At 45.0% G+C, this 20,191-nt stretch overlaps 1 long non-coding RNA gene across 1 annotated transcript; it reads left to right on the top strand.

Moving 5' to 3' along the window:
- Positions 1-668: 668 nt before the first annotated feature.
- On the top strand, positions 669-18,801 carry LOC309660669. Its single transcript, XR_014263522.1, has 3 exons — positions 669-4,006; positions 9,605-18,421; positions 18,731-18,801. It is a non-coding gene; the product is annotated as an uncharacterized lncRNA (long non-coding RNA).
- Positions 18,802-20,191: the final 1,390 nt, after the last annotated feature.

Genomic DNA, 20,191 nt, shown 5'->3' with positions numbered 1-20,191 from the left:
GTAAATTGGAAACAAATGTCTTTCAATGGGAGAATAAACTGTGGCACATTCATACATGAGATACTACTCAATAATGAAAAGGAATTAACTCGATGCACACAACCTGGATGAATCGCCTGATAGAAATTATCCTGATAGGAAAAAGTGAATTCCAAAAGGTTACATATGGTGTGATTCCATTCCTAATTGACAAGATTTTAGAAATGGAGAATAGAATGGTGGTTTCCAGGGATTAAGGGGTGGGCAGGTGGGAGTGAGAGGGAATTGGGTTTGTGTATAAATGGGCAATACGAGAGATCTTTGCGGTGACGGAAATAACATCAATATATTGATTGTGACACTGTACTATAGTTTTGCAAGATGTTAACATTGAGGGTAAAGGGCACACAGGCTCTCTCTGTATTATTTCTTATAACTACATATGACTCTATAAATACCTAAGCATAAAAACTTTAATTAAAAAAATAGTTCAGAGGAGACCCAAACTAGGATGCTGATAGTGGTGGGGAGAGGGGATGAACTGGGGTTGTTCACATGACTCTGGTCGTTCAGCCTCTCTCTTGCCTTCTCACTTACTTGGTAAAGAACCGTGAGGGACTTCTCCACCTAGTGTCCATTGTTGCCTTGGAGTATTGTCCTGTTCAAATTTTCTTCAATGACTTCTGGAGGCAAATCAAAGAGACATTCATAAGAGCCTTTGAGGGACCAAACTGGCCTCACATTGGTCCCAGTGTCCAAGGTTGGAGAAGTCACATAAAGAAATTTTCTAAAACTCTCCAAGCCAGTAAAGAGGTGGGGGTGGAGGCAGTATGGGCATGAGCTGAATATGAGCTTGCCTGGTAAGCCCATTGGATTAATAAAGAAAAAGAGCAAAAAGTGAGAGAATGCTGGCTTCTGGAGCAGTTGGGAGGTCCTCCTCTTCCCTCTCCTTCACACCCATGTCTGCTCCCACACAGGCACTCCACCCTCAAGGATGAGTCAGGGTCAAAAGCAAGGGTGTTCAAATGTAAAATAGATAGCTAGTGGGAAGCAGCCGCATAGCACAGGGAGATCAGCTCGGTGCTTTGTGACCACCTAGAGGGGTGGGATAGGGAGGGTGGGAGGGAGACGCAAGAGGGAGGAGATATGGGAATGTATGTATGTGTATAGCTGATTCACTTTGTTATAAAGCAGAAACTAACACACCATTGTAAAGCAATTATACTCCAATAAAGATGTTAAAAAAAAAAAAAAAAAAGCAAGGGTGTTATGGACTCCTGAGTTAGGGAGGGAGCTTTGGCAGGGCTGAACTGATAGCTTTGATGTTCTATCCCTGTTGCTTGCAGGGGGCGGCTCTACTTGGAGGGTGACTGCCCTGGGAAGGCCTGAGGCAAGAAGGCTCAGGAGGAGTTGTACTGCTTTCAGCCTGCAGCCTGAGCACAAGGAGGTCTGATGAGTCCCAGCGGCCCAGATCAACGGGAACTAACGGGGGTCTGGGGGCCGGGCCCAGGCTTGTGGTAATACATCGCTCCTCTGCCGGACTTTGCTGCTGCACGGCTCCCTCAGGAAGAGGTCACGGGAGTTTTTTGCAGCCTGGATCAAGATTCCAGATCTGAGAGAAAGAGAGAGGGAGAGAGACATGGGGTGGGGGGAGGGAGGCAAAACAAGTGAACAGAACATGGTCTTTTTTTCCCCTTCTCTTTCTTTCCTCCTGCCCCTCACTTTTTCTTTCCCTCTCTTCCTTACCTAACTTTAATCCTCTTTACATGCTTTTGTTGTTGTTCTTATTGTTTTATTCTGCATTTTACTTCTTTGTCTCGTTTTATTTTAGTTTTGTCTTCTTTGTGTGGTTGGTTTGGTTTTGGCGTTGAGTAAATGATAGCAGATTCTCCAAGTCAATGGCAAGTCTTTCTCACGGCCTCCATGATGTACCCCCAAACTCCCCTCTCTCCTGCTTCCCCCTTGTCCGTCCAATCCAGCCACACCTGACTCCTCACTGTTCCTTGCACGTGCCAGGAAGGTACCGCTTCAGAGTGTTGGCACTTGCTGGTTTTTTTTTTTTTTTTGCTGACACCCCTCCCTCCCAACTCCATATATCCCCATGGCTTATTTGTTCACCTCCTCAGGTCTTGACTTAAACACAACATTTCAAGGAGATGGTCACCGAACAGTCTGTGTAAAATTTATCACACCCCTCAACACTTCTTACCTTCTATATTTTTATTCTTCAAAGCATGTACAACTCTCTTACGTACTCTGCATTTTACTTCTATCTCAGTCACTGTCACAGTACCTCAACTAGAATGGAAGCTTTAGGAAGGCAGGGCTTTTGCTCGTTTCGTTCACTATTGAATGTGCCTAGAACAGAGTGTGGTATAGAGTAGGCAGCCCATAAATATTTGACCAATGAAAGATGGGAATAAGGGAGAGAATAAAATTCTTTCTGGTGCTAGGAAGACATGTGTGTATAATATGTAATTTAAATGAAATATATCATTAATTAATTTAATACTTCAAAATATATTTAAAATAAATCTAGTTTAAGTATGTATGTATTGATAGATTGATTAAAAGTCTGTGACCTTGAAAAGAACCTTGGACTGGAGTTTGAAGAGTTGGTGTCAGTTCTGGTGTCTTTAAAACAGATCCGATGGGGCAGAAGCATTTCATCTCCCCGCCTCGGTGTCTGCCCTTGTGAAATAGGTATAATGTTCCCTTTGTACCTTACAGGATTATCATGAGAATCAAATAAAATATTGGGCAGTGGTGTGCAAAAACTAAAAGGCAAATCACACATACACTCAAACCTCTGCAGGGATAAAACACTGTTATATTAATGTTTAGTTATCACATAATGAAAGAATTCAGAATGTGATCTTCCTTATCCTAACGGTGATAGAAACACATAATATAAGAGAGCTGGGTATTCTGTAGGGCTTAATCTCCACGTGATACCGTGAGGCTGTCTGAGGAACTTATCTTATGAAACCTGAGTGTTATTTGGGAGCTTATCAGGAATGTTTCATGAGAGGAAAGGAGAACAGAGCTCAACCGTGTCATGGAATATTCCTTCCTTTCTTCCATTGCCCCAAGCTCTGTGCTGTTGCATTTCTTGCTGTGTATTATTGACAGAGGAAATGCTGATTCATGGGTCTGAGTTACAGGAAACCTTGTTTCCTGGTGAAGAAACAAGCCTTGTGGTCCTGCCAGCATCCTCCTCTGCCAGTTTCTGCCACAGACCCTTCTCCCAGGCCGGCACCAGACAGACTGACAAGGGGTAGAGCCAACTTGAGCTTAACCAGTGAAGTTACCTCCCTTGCAACAGGGTTTAGCACCATGCCTCTCTAGACCCTTAGGCTCTGACCCCACGATACTTTTCCAGCTCAGCTCCCTCCTCTTCCTTCTCATATCCTGAGCTGTGGCCACACATGACTACTCCCAGTCCTTTGTGAACACCTTGTATTTTCCAGTCTCATTGCTTTGGCTCATGATGTGCCCTGCCTGGAATGGTCCCTGACCCAGTGTCGGCTCATTGAAATCCTACCCATGCTTCCATCCTGCTCAGCAACTACCTGCTATGTGAAGCCTGCTAACTTTCCTTCTCTTTGTTTTTATTCTTTTTAGTAAGGGTATTTTCCAATATGCACATAAGTGGACAGAGCTGTACGGTGAAATTCTATGTACCCATCTCCCAGCTTCAACAATGACATGATTTCTTTTAAATAGTACTTGATCCTTCCTTCTTTGAGCTCTTCTAGTAGCTCTTATGTTCTGTACTTAACCCATATTTGCTGAATTGAATGAGAAGAAGGTGAATCGGTGGATTTAGAATACTCTATTTATCCACCTGCCACAATGGGGAAACTGAGGCCCAGAGAAGTGAGGTGAGTCACCCAATGTCATAAGACAGGGAGCATCAAGCTGAGACCAGAGTCTTCTGAAGGACACCATGGTCTAATTGGAAGACGTGAATAATACACTTACAACAAGTACATGCTACTGGATCTCAAGCACTACAGGAGTTCAGGTTAAGTGATTAGTACGTGTGTGTTGAGTGAATAAATTAATCTTCTATCCAATTGATTTTTTTTAATAAATTTATTTTATTTATTTATTTTTGGCTGCATTGGTTCTTTGTTGCTGCGTGCGGGCTTTTCTCTAGTTGTGGCGAGTGGGGGCTACTTTTCGTTGTGGTGCGCGGACTTCTCATTGCAGTGGCCTCTCTTGTTGCGGAGTACGGGCTCTAGGCACGCGGGCTTCAGTAGTTGCAGCACACGGGCTCAGTAGTTGTGGCACGTGGGCCCTGTAGTTGCTGGGGGACCTAGAGCACGTGGGCTTCAATAGTTGTGGCATGTGGGCTCTAGAGCGCAGGCTCAGTAGTTGTGGCGCATGGGCTTAGTTGCTCCGCGGCATGTGGGATCTTCCCAGACCAGGGATCGAACCTGTGTACCCTGCATTGGCAGGCAGGTTCTTAACCACTGCGCCACCAGGGAAGCCCTATACAATTGATTAATAAGATGACCTCTTAAGCTTTGCATGGAGCAGCCCCCTGGCCCTCTCCATGCTATAATCTGATGTCAACATGCTGAAGGCCTTGGAGATATCTGACTTATATGGAAAGAAAAGCCATCTAATTCTAAAGAACACTAAGAGTTGGTGAAAAGTTTAAATTGATAAATATTCTAAAACAAATTCTGTGTTATTACTGCATGGATTAGAGAGCAGGTATTCTGTGTCTGAAGAAAGTAACTGATTCTGAGTTAACTTGGACTAGAAAGCAGGGAGAGAAATTAAGGGAGTCTTAAGTTTTGTGATCTGGAGTACTTGTGCCTTTGGTCATTTGGGAGGAAGGTAGGAAGAGAAAGTGTGGAAAGATAAAGCAAGAACTAAAAAGCCAGTAGGGGAATAATGGCAATTTTTCATCTTGATCCCGATTGGGTTCGAACCTGGATTTTGGAAGGACAGCAAGAGGTCATCTGGATGTCCTGTCTGAGATACCCTGACTTTACTGTGTCAAAATGGAAGGAAGGTCATCAGCCAAGAAGCTGTTGCCACTGGGGTGGAAAATAGAAAGTGCGTGTGGATTTTCCTCATAAAATGGAGTTAAAAAACAATTTGAGATCCTTTCCTTGATAAAGATCTTTCCAATCAGATCCTTTCTAAAGGTCACGTATAATTAGGGCACAATCCCTGCCTTTCCTTGGTAAGGCAAAGTGGGCGTGTGCTGTGGGGAGCTGTAGGGGGCTCTGACCAGGCATCTACCAGGCCATCCGTCTGCACTATCGCACTGGCCCATGAAAACGGTGGCAGTCACGCCATGACCTAGGTCCCAGGGATGCTGAGACTCACCCGAGTAACAGACACAAAGTGATTTGTAGGCTGTGAAGTGCCTCACCAAGGTCATGACATCTGCCATTACTAGAAGCACAGGAGTAGTAATCTGATGGCCTTGGAGATGTCTCCCGGAGGCAAGAGGGCAGGATAAGGAGACGAAGAAGAGTTATTAGAATCGTGAGCTCATGTTTCACACTTCAGTGTGGGCCAGAGACTGGGTGAGGAGAACGTAGGAGAGAATTATGAAATTGTGGCCCTTCCCTATGTTTGTCTCTCTCTGTCGGTGTCCCTGTGAAGTTTATCATTGAAAGTGTTGGAAAGAATACGTGGCTGTGTGCCTATTTTAGAGGCAGCAAGTCGAGGGGAGGGTACTCAGGAGGAAGTGGGGTCCTGAGTGATGCTTTGAGTTCTCTAGGTGGTCTGGAATCGTGAAGAGAGGAAAATGGGTAGAATTTATGGATCCTGTAGGGAGGAAAGAGGATTTTAGGTTTAACGGGCAGATGGGTTGGGTGTGTTCCCATTTGGGCCGTGGGAATCCGTTCAAGTACAAGCAGGAACAAAACAACTGCTCAAAGGAGACCTGCGATAGTCACCAAAGATAGATAGGATTCCACTACAGCAGGTGATGGTTTGCCCTCTAAAATCCATGAGAATACACTTCCCTCACAAAGAAAAATATCCCTCCCTCCACCCCACAACACACATGCTCACCCGCCTGTTTTATTTGCTTAATGATTCTTTCTTCAAGGGGATATAAAGGTTAAGTGTGCCCGGCACTAAGTAACCATTACAAACTCCAGATGTGGCCCTCGGTACAGCCGATCTGAATTGAACACCACCAAGGGGCAGGGCACTTCCTCGGGCCTCTGAGGTACACAGACTGGAACAAGATCTGAGCCCTCAAAATGCTAAGGCCTTAGCAAACTCATGTGGTTTAGAGCCTTCACAGAGAAGAAGGAAAGGCAGGGCTTTCTTTGGACCCCTGTGAAAAATTCATCTTCTTTCACACTCTCTTTGGTAAGAGACATCAGTGTTTCCAAGCCAGACGCATTCATGGGGTAGTGTGAAGGGCACGGTCCTGGAGGGCCTGGAAGATTTCTATTACAGAGCTCAGGTGAAGGCCTCGGCTCCGGGGGCCTGCCTCACCTGGAGGGAGTCAGGTAGGAAGAGAATGCTTTGGCTGTGCTGAGCAGATCTCATTAGCCGTGGGGTTAATCCTGAGGTTAATGTATATTCGTTAGACTTTTTTGTTTCCTGGTGTCATGTTTCCACTCTTAAGCTGAAAAGTTGTCCTGTAGACTTTGGCATGGGTTTAGCTGCATTCTCATTGAAACTCAAGGCCAGTGTGTCTGCATAGGAAAGCTTCTGATGCCTTCCCGTAAAAGGATTACACTTGGGTGTTCAGGTCAGATGATCAGGCCCAGAGAAGGTACAGAAAGAATGAAGGTTCCTCACCAGCGTGCCTGTAGCTGGTGAACGAGAGACTCTCAGGGGAAACAGCCCTACTGTAGTGTTGGCTGATTTCAGCTGTGTAGAGAGTCTCACCATAGCCAACCTCAAGCTACCAACATGGTCACGGACTGTGGAGTTGGGAAGAGATGTCAAGAATCAGCTTTGTGCCCTGGTAGGAACCACCCCAGCACACCACCTGCCAGCAGTCAGAACGAGACACTGCGGAACTGGCTCAGAGGACCAGGAGGAGTTGGAACCCAGAGACCAGAGGAGGCGGTTAAGTAGGTAAGGGTGTGGGCAGTGCCAGCAGCACATGAAGACAGACAGGAGATGACAGGCCAGGAGGCAGTCAGCACCAAGTCAGCCATAATAGATGGTCATCCAAAGAGAAACAGCTACTGGGGAGGGGGAAGGGTAAGCTGGGACGAAGTGAGAGAGTGGCATGGACATATATACACTACCAAATGTAAAATAGATAGTGGGAAGCAGCCGTATAGCACAGGGAGATCAGCTCTGTGCTTTGTGATCACCTAGAGGGGTAGGATAGGGAAGGTGGGAGGGAGACGCAAGAGGGAGGGGATATGGGGATATAGGTATATGTACAGCTGATTCACTTTGTTGTACAGCAGAAACTAACACACCATTGTAAAGCAATTATACTCCAATGAAGATGTTAAAAAAAAAAAAAAGAAAGAAAAACAGCTACTGTTCACTGAGCAATACTGTGGGTCAAATTCTCTGCATTGTCACTAATTCTCACAGCATCTCTGCCAGGGTATTTTTATTCCCATTTTACAGATGAGGAAATTGAGGCCCAGGGAGATAAAATGGCTGGTCATGTGAGACATGGTGGAGTGAGAATTCAAATCTGAAGTTTGTTTCCACTACAGCATCAGGACAGGGGCGGCCGGGAATAAGGCCTGCTCCTAAACGTGCCGGACAGGATATATGGCTGCTGGTGGCTGACTCTGATTCCTGGGACGGCGACAGTTTTGTAGGAATGAGGGCACTGGTGGATTATGAAATCAGGGACTCAGTATCAGGGATGAGTCATTGGACCTAGGGTGCCAGGTCAGAGAGAGATGAACTTGCTGCTGGGTCATAGTAAAGGCCCTCAGCCTTGGAGTGGGATTGAAAATTATTAAGTTGGGAACTCTCTGAATGTCATCTGACCAGAGTATCCATCACTAAGTCCTTTTTGTAGCTGTTGGCACTTCTGAAGAAGGACCTTATATAGGATGACAATGGGTACCTGTGTTTTATACCAAGATGATGTCTACAGTCCTTTAAAACTGTAGTACAGTCTATGGAAGCTAATTTGAAAATACAAATGTGTACTTAATTAATAAATTACTTAGGACCCTACGCAATTCAAAGACAGAGCTGAGGCTATTGTACAGCTGTGCACTGTGTAAGGCAGGGGTCCCCAACCCCCGGGCCGTGGCCTGTTAGGAACCGGGCTGCACAGCATGAGATGAGCGGCGGGCGAACAAGTGAAGTTCCATCTGCCGCTCCCCATCACTCCCCATCGCTCCCCATCACTCGCATTACCACCTGAACCATTCCTGCCTCCCCAACCCCCGCCTGGTCTGTGGAAAAATTGTCTTCCACGAAACCAGTCCCTGCTGCCAAAAAGGCTGGGGACCGCTGGTGTAAGGCATGGAGGTTGGATGAGGGAGGAGCTGTGTGGTCCCTGTGGGGATGCAGATCCAGTGAGTTAGGTATTGAAGAGGGATGCAACAAAGTGTCTGGAAATTGGAGACAAATGAAAGCCTGAGGATGAGATCCAGAAGGAGAGAGGGAAGAAGCCCACCCTCCAGGTGGAGGATCAAGAAGGCCCAGCTCTGGGAAGAGCCTGTAAGGCCTCCAGGGACTCCACATGGGGCTGGCTCGAAAGGGAAGCCTGGGTGGGAATCAGTTGCTGAGAAATCAGGTTTAACTTTACTGGTATTTCTTATCTGTCTATGTTCTGAAGTTTCTTTCCTGAGTAGGAGAGTTTAATCATATCTCTTCACTTTCAGTATTTGTGTGTGTGTTAATTGCGGTGGCACAAGGTGGGAAATTCGAGTATTATTGGAAGGAAAACCCATAGGAGATTGATGGTGGGGCTCTGTGACGTGGACGTCCTGTCTATGGAGGACTAATCTCCCTTCTCACTCTTGGGTGCTAGTGGCCAAAGGCCGTGCCATGCCATGGGCTGTTTCATTTGTGACAACCATTCTATGAGGTAGGTTCTATTACTATCCTCATTTTAAGTCATAGACAGGAGAGGTTACTCTGCTAATAAATGTCATGGGGAGGATTTGAACCTCAGGCACTCTTCAGAGCCCAAACCTATATTATTAGAGCAAACCATAGGAAATGGTCTTTCTTTTTTTTATTTATTTTTATTAAAAAATTTTTTTTTTAATTTTTGGCTGCGTTGGGTCTTCGTTGCTGCACGTGGGCTTTCTCTAGTTGTGGCGATCGGGGGGCTTCTCTTCATTGTGGTGCGTGGGCTTCTCATTGCAGTGGCTTCTCTTGTTGCAGAGTATGGGCTCTAGGCGCACGGGCTTCAGTAGTTGCAGCATGCGGGCTCAGTAGTTGTGGCTCGCGGGCTCTAGAGCACAGGCTCAGTAGCTGTGGCACATGGGCTTAGTTGCTCCACGGCATGTGGGATCTTCCCGGACCAGGGCTCGAACCCGTGTCCCCTGCATTGGCAGGCAGATTCTCAACCACTGCGTCCCCAGGCAAGCCCGGTCTTTCTTTTAGATTGAATATTTGTAATTCCATATCGTGCTATTTTTGACCCTCTGGATACTGAGTGTGTCCTTGAAGTAACCAGATCTTGCTGTTACAGTAAGCAGACCCAGGAACCAACATCAGCTGCAAGGTGGTGGTGTCCTGCCTCTTTTGTCACACGTGATGCCAGCAGTGGGAAGAGAACTTTTTCAGTAGCAAAGGTGATGAACTTGTGAGATTTTCAAACCTGCAGACGTGACTTGAATGGCTTCCCTTTGGGTGATGGACACTGGCTAGAGACCTAGAAAGCGATCAGCCACAGGGTGAACTACTTGAGAGAACCAGCATGGTTTCCAGCACATGGTGTCGAGCAAATGGGGAGCAAAGAACTCGTGCTGAGGTAAGACTTCACACTGGGATGACGTAAAAATATGGCTCTCCCCCGTACATTCACCATTCAGCAACTCAGCCTCTTGGCACGTGGTAGAAATTGTAGACCAGAGCAAATTTTGGCAGAGCAAATAAATGGTGATGAGGTGGAAGAGTCAGCATTTGCCCAAATTGTTCTTCCACTGGCTGAGCCAGGTGACTTCAGGAATGTTGCTTACACTTCCTGGGGCCTCTGTAAAGTGGGCAGGCTGATTCTTTCCAGCTTTCTCTCTAGATGGTTGGGAGGATCTTAAGAGTTTAGAGAAAGTAAGTCTTTGTGAGCTTAGAAAGACCAAAAAAAAAAAAAAAATTGTCTGAGGTAGAAAACAAAAGGTTTAATTTTGTAGGAAAAAGAGGGAAGCAATATGGTGGCTGGTTTGGAAGTCTGGACAGGCTCACTACTAGTGGGACAGTGGATGGGTCAAAGGGGACAGTGAGAAAGCACTCCTGACACTTTGCCCAAACCTGGCCCAGGGCCTGGATGTCTACAGAGGCCACATCCCGTGCTGCTGACTCAGTGCCTTCACCTGCTGCAGAGGGTGACTAATTCCAATGCCCACCACCACAGCTGTGGGCTTCCTGCCCCTGCCTGACCCCGGGCCCCTCTCAGCCTCATTCCTCCCAGCCTCCACCCTTTGCCCCTTTTTGGAACAACTGTGCATAATCCGCTCTCCCCTTCCTTCCCCTTCCCCCAACACTCCCACCTGCCCCTTCTGATTCAGTGCCAGCAGCTGGTCAGTGAGCAGAGCCAAATCAAACAGATGTGTGTGGGATTGGCCGGCACGTGTCATCGGGCTCCCTGTCCAGACCCCTCCCCGAGCAGGGCTCTCTCTCAACTGGTCAAAGGCTGGGTGTCCCTTTTCAGGGGCACTGCAGGGCTTAAGCCGAGAAGCGGTCAGATGCCTCTGCCTTCTGACCCTTCCTGTTTTTCTCCTCCTCTTGCAATTCTCTTTTTCTTTCTCTTAGAGCAGTATCCCTTCCCCTTCTTGATTGCTTGTCTTTTATTCTATTTTTTATTAAAAAAAATTCTTCCTCATTAATCAAACTCATGAGCCTTTTAAAGATTACGTTAAAAAAAGAAGGCAGGACACCTTTTAAAACAGGTTTTAAAGTTCAAATTCTCGTAGATTCATAAAGGACATCACAACAGGCCAGAAACCAGCCAGAAGAAGAATAACAGCTGGTCCTTTTTCACCGCAGCCCGTCCCAGCCCAGGATCTTCAAGACATCACTTCCTTCCTTCCTTTCTTAGTCAGTGGCATGCAAAATTCATGGTAGTTCTCAGAAGTAGGTACCCTTGCAAGCAAACATCTTTGATTTTTCTGTGCAATTGGCTAATTCTCCTCACTCCCACCTACCTGTCTATGTGGGGATGACTTGAGAACAGCAGCAATTAACCCAAGAGAGCCCTGTGACAGATCAAAGCCCTCTGGGCACTGAAATCTTGTTGAAAATAAGATTAGCAGGTCTAGCATAATGATACAAAGATTGCTCTGTGTTTTCAAATATATTTATTTTTTTCTTAAAAACACAAGAAGTGAAACAGCTTGCATTCTAGCTGAGAAACAGTCCCAACAGAAATGATAAACAACAACAAAATAGTGTAATGTCATACAGATTTTTCTAAAATAATGGTCTTAAAGGTTGATAATGGTTACTGGTTACCTGAATGTCTCAAAATTCCACAGCCACGCATGCCTTTTGCTTTTGTTAGATGAATAGAAAATGCAAGGTTACTGGATTAGGCCTTGCCTAGTTTTCTGAATATCGCTTAAGAGTGTTAGCATTTGAGAAACATTAAATTATAATAATGTGTTTCCCATTTTGCCCTGACTTCCAGGAAGCTCAGAGTTGAATCTAATGCTTAATCTAACAATTATATTAGCCTTTGCCATTTCTTTTTGTTTTAATCTAAATATCTAGTTCTATCTTTTTATACCGCAGTGTATATCTTTTTTTCTTTTTTATTTTTTTTAGTGTAAATCTTCTTTAATGTTATAAATCGTTCAAAATTCTTTTTTAGAAAAAAGGATGATATACTAAATATGGGGAATTCCATAAAAATGACTTCTAATAATGATGAAGATAATGATTCATGACACTTCACTTTCTACCTTTAATTAGTTATTCATGTACTTGTCCTAAGATCCTCATTAGACCTCAGATTCCCTGAGGGGAGAGCCACCAGTGTCCCAGAATCTCCCCTGGGGTGGGTGTTTAGCAAGATTCTGTTGGATAAATACAGCCTGAGGATTAATTTTAGAGGAAATAGAATGAAGTTTTCTTCCCCTTTCCTTTCCATTCCATTCCATTCCATTCCATTCCTTTCCTTACCTTTTTTTTTTTTTTTTTTTTGCTTTCCTTAGAGGAGACTCCATTGATGTGATCTTTGCACTCAGGCGGCTTGCAGCTAATATATGGGGATGCTTCTCCTGTGCCGGGTGAGAAGTTATTTCCTCCTCATTCCCCTTTGAAGCCCATCGTAAATTTTTCTTTCTCTGTATTGCTCTCTCCCTCTTCCTGCCTCATACTCAGTAATGTTCTCCTACATAAATAATAACCACTTACATTTACATAAGCACCGGTAACAGTGGCACATTCCTTCCCAAAAGGATTTGAGATGGCCGGCTTAGAGGATTTTTAAACTTTACAACGCACTCTCGGATGCCATCACTGTTATTAGCTAATATTTATTGCACGCTTGCCATGTGTCAGGCACTAGGCAAGGGCTGTTTGGACACGACCTCGGTTAGCCCTTACAGTAATCCTATGGAGAGGCGACCGATAATATACCCGCTTTCAATGCGAGGAAACTGCGAGGCTCTGGAAACTGCCCAAGGTGGCACAGGCGGGAGGGAGCAGGACTGGCACGGGAACCCTGACCTCCAACTGCGAAACCCAGGCTCCTAGCCTCTGAATACATATCATCCCTTTGGGTCACTGTTTCAACCCAGTGAAATGGGTGAAGTGGGGGTGATTCGCTCTGTCTTACAGATGAGTGGAAAGAGGAACAATGTTTACTGAGGCCTGATGATGTCCAGGGCTTACAGTTTACTCATTTGGTCCCTCCAGTCATCCTACAAGGTAGACATCAATTTCTGCATCACAAACGAGGGAACAGAAGCTTCGAGTGTTTAGTTAACTTGCATTGGCACTCAGCCGAGGAGGCAGGATTTGAGCCTGGTCACTTTGGCTCTAAAGTCCAAATTTTTTTTTTTTTTTTTCATTGTACATGTGGAGGTACAGCCCAAGTTCACACGGTAGTTTCCCAAAAAAAACCCAAAAAACAAACCAACCAACCACCAAGCTCGGTCAAACTAGAATTCTTTAAACTGCCCTTTTCAAGTTCTGGTGTCCTGCTGGGGTCAAAAAGTGCAGTGTCTGTCTGGCTACTGAGTGTCTTTCCCCATGTGACCTTGAGAGGGAGGGAGCCTCTTATTATGACTTGACAAGGCGAATGCAATTGAATTTCCATCTCATTCAGAGCAGGGAGAGAATAGCTTTGGGAATGAGGCTAGTTTGAAACAAGGACTCCTGAAGCTAATTAAAAGCTAGGCTGGAGCTGTGCTTTTCATTCCTTAAGAAGGTTCGACCTCATTAAATAGGAAAAAGCAAGTGGAATTTTCTGATTTTTTTTTTTTTCAGGTTCTGCAGGGGATGGCCAGTGGGACACATTACTACGGCTTTCAGTCTGCACGGTGCCGGCATCGGGCATCGACATCGCTGTTGTGATGAAGACTTACCCTTCTCCAGTGCTTATCACCCTGAAAGGATCGCAGCTTGGTAAAGCAGACGCAGAAGGACACACGCTCCCTGCTTCAGGCTCCGGTTCCCCAGCACTCCATCCCCCGTAGTCACAGGGGGTGGAGGAAGCGTCTGTGGGCTCAATACAGTGGACCAAGTGGTTGGTCTTCATAAAGGCCCCGCCCACAGACACCTGGAGCTAACAGACACTCACAGGCACGAGGTTCCAGCCAAAAGGGACGGAAAAATTCACAGACTCTCCATGTGGCTTCTGGATGGAATAGAAGACTCCAAAATGGACTTAGAACTCACAGCGGGAGCAGCAAGTCAGGGGCCATATGCTCAAGCCACAGAGTTGCCTGGGACTGCAGAGATCAGACTCGCAGAGGCTGAAACTGGAAACCTTTAGGTTTTGATTTAAAGGTTTCCATTGATGGGACACCTACTGAGTGCCAGGCACCGTGCTAGCAGCTTTGCGTCTATTGTATCTAATCTTTCCAGCCACCCTGCAAAGTAGGTGTTATTATCCTCATTTTAGAAGTCAGGAAGCAGAGGCAAAGGCTACGATTTCCCTTTTCATGGTTCTCAGTCTTTACTAAGTTAATGCAGCATGATCAGAGGGTCCTAGTTTTACAAGGTATCAGAACTGGAAGGGATGTTAGAGGTCATGTCTACCATCTGAGGATAACGATGAAAAAAGATCCAAAGCGAGAAAAGTAAATTATTTTGCTCAAGGACACACAGCCGAGCTGGCACCTCCTCCCAGGCCTCTGGGCTTGCCGTGTGGACCTGTCTTTTCTTCTCCGTGTAACAGCAGGGGAACACAGAGATGTCATTGCCGTCTGGGAGGAATGGAACAAATGTCAAGGCCTGTCTGTCTCTAAGCAGTGATCACCACAGACATGGCTGTTTTCAAACCGATTCTCACTTGATCTGCTCAACGTTCCTTATAAAGGAGGGAAGGGGAAGCTTTGCAGTTTTGGAAGATGAAGCAACTTGCAGATGATGAAAAGGGACATCCGTGTCTATCAAATGTTTTAAGCCCCTCAGGGGAAAGGTGCAGGAGGAGAGTGAACTGTTTTGGTATTTTCTTATTTCCATCATCTTGTGATCTTAGGTGTCACACACTGGGAAATCTTCCCTTCAAGACAGTAATGAGTTGCTTTTTTTCACTCCTTGGTTTTCTCCAAACTGCTTGGGGTTGCAGTGGAAAGCTCTTCTAGAAATGTCCCTGTTTCATCTCACCACGTCTCTAGGGAGTGTATAGTCTACATTCACAGCCATAACATAAACCCCAGTCTCTTTGAGCCACACGCAGGATTGCCCAGATGCGGGCATCTGGCAACTCAGAAATGGTTCTACGTGCTGGGGTCTGGCTGCAGCACCACATGAAGGATGGTTAAGAAGCATTAGGGCTGAAAGGGATCTTGGAGGCTATTTCAAACTCTTATTTTCTGAATCACATGGTACCTGTTTTTCATTAAACAGTGGCTTTCAGAAATTCTCAGGGATTGAACCTGTTAGTATAGTGACGGTCAGGGTCATTTGCAAAGGCACAGAATAAGCAGTTTAGATGCTCGGTTCTACTTTTCACTTTGAATGTTCTTTATGAGCCAGTTTTATTTACCTGTTAAATCAATAAAATACTGGATGAACACATGTTTTTAAATGGAATGAAATATAAAATCCACACAAGTCTTAGTCATGGTCCCTTCACTTCAGCCACTGGCTGACTTGCTGGTCCCTGAAATTACATCATGACAATGCCCACTAGAAATAAGACTAATAATTTCTTCAATTTGCTATCAGTGCTTTACACTCTTATCACAAAGGATTGGAAGCTTTGAAGTTAAACTTTCAGGTCTACTTTCCCGCCTAACCTTCAAAAGCACCCTGCAAAGTAGATGGGAAAGGGATCTTTACCCCCATTTTGCAGATGAGCCAACTGAGGCACAGCCAGGTGAAATAATCAGACCAAGCTCACGCAGTGTGTTAGACACAGGAATAATGGGTCTCCTGAATTCCGATCAAGAATTCGTTCTTCTGTATTATATAGGGTAAGTGCTTAACGCTCCCAGATTTGGAGGATATGTTTGGCCACTAAAGCTTTCTCCCAAGATAGGAAAAACACCTGGCTGCCGCTTGCCCCACCACAGTAATGGCCCCATACCTCATGTGCACTCAGGCTTCCCTGCCTTGATTCATTCTGGTCCCTCTGATGCGAATGCCCTCTCCTCCCCTTCTCCAAATGACCAGCTCCTCCTAATCCAGTTTCAGGACAACTCAAATCATACCTCCTCTCCACATGTTCCCTGATTAAATTCCTTTTCTATGTCTTTGCATGCCTTTGCTACAGCACGACAATGGGCACCAAGCAGCAGCCAGGCATTTCTTACAGAGTCACAGAAGGAAGAGAAGCCTGTGACCAACTAGAAGGCCAGCTTGTTGAGATCTGGAAGCAGGTCTTTGTTTTTGTATTTTCATCACTTAACACAGTGCCTGGAATATAGTAGAGATTTGACCTAAGGTTGTCCAGCACCTGAAAAATAGGCTGCTCCTAAAAAGAAACAAGGTGACAGGCAAGGAGTGATGTAGTAAAAATGGAAACCAGGATCTCAGTCTTCAGATTTCAAGGTGGATTTCTCGGGGCTATGGATAAGTTCCTGCAGTGCTGTGCATCTGAGATGGTTATGAACACTTTGGAGGCTGAGGGACTTGGAACCTCTTGTGAGATGGATCTACCAGCAGTTCCTGTTCTGAGGGAGTGAGAGCCCACTAACGCCTTGAGGGCTGAATGCTGGTGTGCCATGTACTGTTGCCTTAGACCAGATTTTTCCTTCTAAGTGTCAAAAACAACTTTAGATGGAGAAAATGAACTGAGTGAGGTGAAAAAACCTATGAGTCCCAGAATAACCTCCAGCTTGGTAATGATTTATCCTATTTCATTGTTAATTTTGCAATTAAGCAAGAGTACTTTATATGCCTGAATAACCCATGGACCGTATCTTAATCAAATTAATGTGTCTGTAACAGAAGACTGATTCAGTGTTCAACTATTAGGATAACAAATGATGCAAAGCCCAAGTTTTCTCTCTCCTTTCTCTCTCCTCCCCTCACAAAACCCGCTGACACGAAAGGTCAACTGCCTGAAAGCCTGTTGTTTTGATGACTGCTGTGAGATTCTATTGGTTAAAAATGTGAGAAAACTGACTACCTCCCCCCCCGCCACTTCAAACCAACTGTATGTATGTGTGACAGTGTGTGTGTAAGTTTGGATGAAAAAAAAATTGTGGTTAATTCTTCTTGTTGTATACTTCCTGCCACTGACATTTGTTGCTGCTGCTGTGTAATGACGTTGAGGTTGGGTAGGAAAATCAGATGCAAATGACCTATTTATTTATTCCCCAATTATGACTACCCTTCTCAACTCCTGTTCTTGGAAAACCTGGAAAGCAGAGAAAGGGGTTCAGGAAAGCCAGCTGAACATGGCATTGCCCTGAAGCAACCCCTAGAACTTTAGGTCACCCTAGTTGATAAGAAATTTGAAAAAATATGATTCTGTTTAATAAAATGGTATATATTTAAAAAAATTATAAGTCATGAATAATGGCTTTTTAATAAAGACTTTTGTGGTTTAGGCCAAGGACCAGGATTTACGTCTCCCTGGGCTCAATTCATCAGCTTTTACAGGGACTTCAGCAATATTTTACCATCCTCATCCTCTCCATTTTCCACAATTAGTGGGGTAATTTAAAAATATGTTAATCAGATCATGTCTCTTCCCCGTCTCAAATCTTTCAATGAGTTTCCATTCCACTACTTAGAATAAAGTTCAAAGTTCTTGCCATAGCTTAGAAGGCCCTACATAATATGCCCCCTGCCGGGGAAAGCGGTATGGGGTCGGGGGGGGGATGAATTGGGAGACTGGGATTGACACATATACACTAATATGTATAAAATAGATAACTAATAAGAACCTGCTGTACAGCACAGGGAACTCCACTTTGCTGTACAATAGAAATTAATACAACATTGTAAAACAACTATACCCCAATAAAAAAAAATATGCCCCCTGCCTTGCTCTCTGGCCTTTTCTTTTTCCCTGCCCTCCTTGAGACACTGGCTGCTTGCTTTCCAGCCTGAGGGCCTTTGCACAGGCTGTTCCTGCTGCCTGCTTGCCGCTCTGCTCCTGTCCTGGCTCACAGCATAATGCCACCTCTTTAGATAGGCCTTCCCTCACGTTTCCCTATGCATTCCCCTCTCATTACTGTATCATAACTTGTAATTTTATATTTATTTCTGTGCTGAATTTTAATGTTATTATCTGTTTTCTCACTAGTCTATAGGCTTTATATCTGCTCTGTTTGCCACTGTGTCCAGCTCTGGGCCTGTCATAGGAGCTTAATTAATATTTATTGAAAGAAAGAATGGGCAAACCATTGACTTTCATAATACTTAAAATTCCTTAGCCATAAAATGGGAATAGTCATCTGTATTCTGTGGCTAGCTATGGAATTCATTTTGATATTTGTTTTACACTGAACTTTGAGATGTTAGGATATTGGTTGGACGTGGAAGGAATGTGAGACTGAGAGTTTTGTTTTTTGTTTTTCCCTCTCTGTTCAAAGTTCACTGGCTCATGTGGCAGGGATTAGACACAACCCCTATTCTTCATCCCGAACCTGGCAAGGGTAGCCACTCCACGACTGGATCTCCTTTCCTTCGGCCCCTTCGGTTATCGTCTCTGCCTTTAACAAGCCAGGTAAATCATGGGGAACGTGTAAGCCAACTGTTCAAGACTTGCTTCTGACCGCTCCCTCATTCTTTAGGAGCTTCTCATTGTCTAAATAACCCTGGAGATTTGAAAAGAGGTGCACAAAAAATGTGGGAGAAGATACGAAGTACAAAATGCCACTGTTCCCCCCGCCGTCTCTTCTCAAAAGGCTTCAAATCCAGTCCATCTAATTTCTGCTCGGCCTCCCTTCTCTTCGTCCCTTTCCAGCCCTGGGATGCCAGAGCCGAGAGTTCCAGGTGTGTTCCTGCAGAAACCATGGCTCTGCTTTCTTTTCAGCCCTGAAATTTCTTCCAAGGTGGATACAGAAACCTGAAAGAGGTTGAGAATAAAAAGAGTCAAAAGGAGCTACATGTCTTCTGGAAAGCCAGTGAATGTCTCTGAAAACTGCAGGATTTAAGAGTAAATTAAATCACATACATAATAGTATTTTTACAATGTCTGATACTCAATGCTCAATAAACATCAACTGATTATTCATCAACCACTTTCACTTCTCCCTGCTCTTCTTTGGCCGCTCCAGAATGCATGTGATTCCTTCCGCCCCGGAAGGAAGGAGACTATCATTATGTTGGCCCACCTGTTTGTCAAGAAAGTGGGAAAATGGGTTGAGTTTAGAAGATGAATCAGTTAGGAGCATTGACCTCACATTGGATTTTCCATCTCAGCTCTGTGTGTGCGCTAGAGTTCAGCCTCTAGAATTCCAGTATGCGGAGGGGTTTTAATGGTAAGCAAATTCAATCTCCCCCACTCATTCATAACTAGCAATCTAGTGAACAAAGCAGTCTTTGTAGAACCATCCCACTGTCTGACTTTGCAAACATGCTCCATTTCCACTTCCCAAGGGAGAAAATCCTAGAAAGAATGTGAGATGACAAGAAGAGAAAAAAAGAAGATGCCACCCAACTACTAGCAAATCCCACCATCAAAATAGAACCCTAAGCTTGTTATGTTGGCCTAGAGAAAAATAGCTGGGTTCTCAATCAGGAAGAGTTCTTTAAAGAATCAGTTCCCTTCAAACAGTAGGGTCCCTGACCATCTAGAAGCTAAGCGGATGAGGCATGTGGCAAGATGCTTGTAGAAGACCAAGGATCTGCCTTCAACCATATGATGCCTGCCTGGGAGACATGACTAGGCTGGTGACATTTGAACGGGATGAGAGAACTTCCTGGTTTCCAGCTTTTTCTCTCCAATGCTGTGTGCTTTCCAATAGAACTTGGTTTTCCCCTTTCTGCCTTTGTTTTTTCCTATGTCTACTATGCAGAATTCTGCTAAGGTTCTCAGGCTGGGAGAAAGCTTCTGGTTCCATGCCAGACTCCTCTTCTGGGACTCCCCCTCCTTGAAAAGTGCAAGCCTGGGGACTTCCTTGGCAGTCCATTGGTTAAGACTTCGCCTTCCAATGCAGGGGGTGTGGGTTTGATCCCTAGTCGGGGAGCTAAGATCCCACGTGCCTTGCGGCCAAAAAACCAAAAAACATAAAACAGAAGCAATATTGTAACAAATTCAATAAAGACTTTAAAAAATGGTCCACATCAAAAAAATCTTTAAAAAAGAGAAAGAAAAGCACCAGCCTGGAATCAGAGTTGGCCCATTTGAGTCAGTGGATCTGAGTTCACGTGCCAGCTCTGTCATTTACAGCAGTGTGACCCGTCACCTTACCTGTCTGTGCCACAGTTTCCATATGGTAAATGGAGGAAGGTGGCGTCCACCTCACGGAGCTGTTAGGGGAGATTACGTAAG

Source organism: Balaenoptera physalus, assembly GCF_965194825.1.
Source record: "Balaenoptera physalus genome assembly, chromosome: 4".
Classification (NCBI taxonomy): Eukaryota; Metazoa; Chordata; class Mammalia; order Artiodactyla; family Balaenopteridae; genus Balaenoptera; species Balaenoptera physalus.
The sequence above is the reverse complement of the archived record's forward strand: the minus strand, read 5'-3'. Positions and strand labels throughout refer to the sequence as shown.